At 51.7% G+C, this 4,607-nt stretch overlaps 2 non-coding genes across 2 annotated transcripts; both read left to right on the forward strand.

Annotated features, from left to right (window-relative positions):
* Positions 1-889: 889 nt before the first annotated feature.
* On the forward strand, positions 890-997 carry TRNAL-CAA. Its single transcript has 2 exons — positions 890-927; positions 952-997. It is a non-coding gene; the product is annotated as a tRNA-Leu (tRNA).
* A 171-nt stretch (positions 998-1,168) lies between these two features.
* On the forward strand, positions 1,169-1,241 carry TRNAE-CUC. Its single transcript has one exon. It is a non-coding gene; the product is annotated as a tRNA-Glu (tRNA).
* The last annotated feature ends 3,366 nt before the right edge of the window (positions 1,242-4,607 follow it).

Consider the following 4,607-nt stretch of genomic DNA (forward strand, 5'->3'; position numbering starts at 1 on the left):
GCCTGGAGATGTACCAGCTGTAGGACCCCTTCCCGAACCAGCCGTTTAATCCCTTGGGAGCTGCTTTCCACCGCCGGGCCCGAGCCAGAGCCTTTCCCCGCTTCAGCACAGGCTTCGTCCGCTGGACTTTGGGCTTCCTCCTCATCTTCCTCAAGGTTTTCCCATGTCTCCTGGTGGCAACAGCCATGGGGTCTCTGCCAGGCTGGAGGCTCCTCTGGATGGGTCCCACCACGTCGCTTACATAGGTGGATGGATTCAAATGACCCAGGATTGGCCAACTGCAGCAAAGCCCTTGTGATGTAGCTCAACCTCATCCGCAATTTGCATAGGGAATTCTGCCTGAAGCACGTGGAATTGCACCAAAAGAAGATCTGCTTTTGTTCTGACTTAGCCCCGGGGTAAGACCCCCAGATTTCCCTCCAAACCCCCTTTTCCTTCTGCGTTTCCTTGTGGAGAAACAACTTGGTTTGGGGTCTTCCTTGGTTACTGCTTGCACTCACTCAATGATCAATGCGAGGACGGAAATAAAACCGATTTGGGGTTCAATTAAACTAAATCGGGGGGGGGGGGTAGCACCATGTGAGCAGGTGCCTCTTGTTCCATCTTTCCTCCACTTTTTGCTCCTAGAGGTGATGACCAAAGTGCAGGCGGGATCATGGCCTGTTTCCGTGTAAATCCAGCTGCTCTGGCTCTTCCCAAAGATCAAATCCTGGTGTTATCCTGAGGGGGCAACAGAGAAAACAGTCAGAAAAGGGGGTTATTGCTGCAACCCCACCCCCCACCCGCCCCCAACCTCGCTGCGAATTAGGGATGGTGCAAAGGAGCCAGGGAAGAACGGGATGTGGAGTGACTGCTGAGAGTGAGGAGGGCAGAAAAGCCTTCGGACAGTGTCAGGATGGCCGAGTGGTCTAAGGCGCCAGACTCAAGGCATTGCTTTCCCTGTGCTGGGAATTCTGGTCTCCGAATGGAGGCGTGGGTTCAAATCCCACTTCTGACACATCTTTTCCTCCTGGAAATTAAACTTGATGGAACCTATTGCAGTCATTACCCCACCTTTCCGGAGGGAAAACGCCTGTTCTGCGCTTTTTCACCCCAAATTCCCCCTCCTTCACCCATCGCGCCCATTCACCCATCGCAGAGTGCGGCGGTAGAAATCGCTGCCAGCGCCTCCCTGGTGGTCTAGTGGTTAGGATTCGGCGCTCTCACCGCCGCGGCCCGGGCTCGATTCCCCGGCAGGGGATGCATGTTTTTTCCCTCTGCAACGAAATATTTCTTTCCCCTTTTTCTCCCTTCCCTTCTGCTGATACCACTAATAGGCTTTTTCGCAGCAAATACAACCCTCGGAGCACACACAGCCACGGCAAACTCCGTTATTCTAAAAGCCATTGGCACCCTTGCTGCACAGGCTACTCTTTTGAAGAGCCACTGCTTTGTCACGGGCAATACCTTGGTGAGGGATGGGTTTAGCACAGCTGGATATCACCATTACCATCCTTGGGCAATTTTGACCAGTGGGTCTTTTTGCCCTGCTCACAGCAATTCCCATCATCTGCTGGTAATTAAAATACATGTAATTCAATATATCAAACCATCTACTTGCAGCAAGGAGGCCCTGGAAGCCTCTATTAAGGCAAAACACACTTACAGATGTTCACTAATGAAACACGCAGCCCCACGTCATCCCTTCCTGCCAAAGAAACCCCTGACACCACCAAAAGCTGCTTTTGGAGCTTTATTGCGATGCCCCATTGACAATTTAACTCAACAAACTCCCCACTCTTGGTGTGTTGCTCAGGTCTTCTTCAGCAGTTGAGGTGCTTTAATCCCTCTCCCTTGGGGTTCACCCATCCTAAGGGAGGAGGAGGCTTTTTCTAGTGCTTGCTTCTGAAGGCCACCTGCTTCCACCTCCTCTTGGGCAGCACGGACTGCAGGGCACCTCGTACATGCACGGGGCTCACCACGGCCTCGCGGCTCTTCCTCCGCAGCCGCTCGGCCTCGCTCGACACTTGCTTGTAGATGTCCTTCATGAAGCTGATCATGAGCCCCTTGGCCTCGCGGGAGAGGAACCGTCCAGATCCTTTGGCCTCCTTGAGCTTCTTGGCATCAAAGCGGAGGGAGTGTTTTGAAGCTCTTCTCCTCTTCATGGGACGATGCTTCTCCTGGTCTGAATTCTTCCTCTTCTTGGCCACAGATGTCCTGCTGTGGCTCCTGTGTCTGCTCCCATGCTGGAGTCTCCTTTTCTTCTGGGACCTCCTTCTCTTCTGGGTACTCCTCTTCGTCCCCTTAACAGACACGGCGGCAACGGACACCATGGCTCAGCCTTGGCCCTGCACTGCCCAGACCTCTGGAGCCTGCAGACCCCCCCAGCTCCCCTCTTTATGACAGTGAGGATGCAAATGAGCAGCAGTTCTGCCCCCACCATTGGCCAAGAGAACAACATCTCCCACCAGTTCATAAAGGATAGAATCCTGGCGGATTCCATCCTCGCCGTGGCAACCATGGCGCTGCGGGGCTCACCCTCCCAAGGAGAATCTTCCAGCCAACCTAAGAGCTATCAATCACTTGTTTCCCAGAGCATCACCCCAACCTCAAGAGCTGTGTCTTGCAGTTGCACAACCAAGGACGTGCTCCAGATGTCCTGGGAGTTTTCTGGATGAGCAGGAAAGGAGTTGCAAGGAAATCCTTTTGCAGAGCATCTTTCCTCAGCAGAAACCGCCTGCCCATCTCAGCCCCGTGTCTGCTTGGGGCTAATTGCTTCCCTAATGAATCCACCCGGGTTTTTCCCTCCCCCTGCTTTACATACACAGCTCATTCTTCACTTCCACCTTCCAGGTTCTCTCACACCTCCTGTGCTTCCTTCAAGCTCCTCCATGCACTGTCAAAGGCACAGTTGATGCCACATCAACATCTACCTGCTCTGGTGCTGGAGGACCAAACCCTGACTGGTTTTTCTCCTCCCTTCATTAAGAAAAACAACACATGAAAAGCAGAAGGCAATTATTTGGAAGCAAATACTTGCCCTTTCTTCACCCGTCCCACGCTGGCTGATTCGATTCAGTTTCCATCCCTCCCATTGTCCTTCTCCAAGCCTCATGTTGTAACTGGCTTTAGGTGGAAACTCGGTTTCCAGTAATCTTCAGGGAAGCTGCAGAGAGGAGCAGGAACACGGGGAGGAACTTCTTTTGCAACTGGTGGCATGCAGCACTTAGACAATAAAGCCTGTAATTTGAGGTTAATCCTAAAGCAGCTTGTGAGGACACGTGTTGATGTAGCTTTTTATCAAAACAAGATAAAACCAACTGCCCTCCCTCCAATCCCTCTGGAACCATGTGCACGCACTGGTTTCATCAGGTAATCCCCAAATCCCCCATGAAGAATCATTGCTTCATGAGAAGACATAAAGCACGTTGCTGAGTTTTCAGTGGAGACACCCACAGGTATCAGGAAAACAACCTGGTAATCACAAGACACAACAAAATCAGGCACAAACTAAAGGTTGGTTGGGATCGTTTTGCAGAAAAATGGTGCTCTTGCCTTTTCCAAGTGTTAAACCTGGATCAAACTGGTGGATTCTCTTAAATGGAGACAAAATCCTCAAGGAGAACGTGCAACCCTTTGGTTTTCCTTAGGAGGGAAGTTTCCCAGATGCTCATCACCCAATTTTAACGAAGATGAAGGGGAACTCGTGGTGAAAGCAAGTGAACTGGGTGCAAGGAATCAGTTCCTTGTTTTACCTTGATGCAGGCAGAGATAATTCCTGGAATTCACCATTTAGAACACCCATCCCAGCAGCAACACTGCAAAGATGGTTTGGGGGAAGGTTAAACCAGCACAGACCGAGCTGCCTGTGGGGCCAGGCTGTCGTGGACCACAACAGCTCCACTTGGCTGTATGTAGGAGCACCCACACTCCACCACCAAGAGCCACACCACGGCTTCAACCGAGGTTGGAAAAGCGCCACAAAACCCCATCGTCTGTGTCACGAGGCCACCGGGACACAGATCCCATGAATGCAGATGTGTTCAGCGGTTCTTGCTGGGTTGCAAAGATCAAACCCCGAGTCATCAGTGACTGAAGCACTTTGTCAGCACCATTTCCCCGAAGCTCAGAGTGCCCCAGAGGGAACTTGGTTGGTGAAGCGTGGCTTCATGGAAGGGGTAACGTATGGGAAGTCCAGGCAACGCTCCCAGTCGTGACCTCACCGTGGTTCTGCAATCTACTCCTCTGGGGCACTATCTACAACATGAGACCAGGGTAACATCACAAGTGGGCACCACCACCAGATCTTTCCAAAGCACCATGTGCCTTGCCGTGATTCCCCAAAACTCCACTTTGGGAGTAGCATTCAATGATCCATAGGTTTCCCTTCCACCTTAAGATGATGAAACTTAGTAAATCCCTACACTGCTGCCGAGAGGCGAGTGGGATAAAGCCCAGCCACGAGCTTGGCTCAAGCTGCTGCAATCAAAGAACTAATGGAAGCAGCACTCAAAGAAGACATAACAAATCAAGACTAATAAGACCAAAGCTGCAGCATGGCCTCAGCCCTCCTGTCTGGGAAGACACCCAGACATCTGAAGATCAGACTCTTAATAGCACAAGGGAAA

This window comes from Nestor notabilis, unplaced genomic scaffold (assembly GCF_000696875.1).
Source record: "Nestor notabilis isolate BGI_N333 unplaced genomic scaffold, ASM69687v1 scaffold668, whole genome shotgun sequence".
NCBI lineage: Eukaryota > Metazoa > Chordata > Aves > Psittaciformes > Psittacidae > Nestor > Nestor notabilis.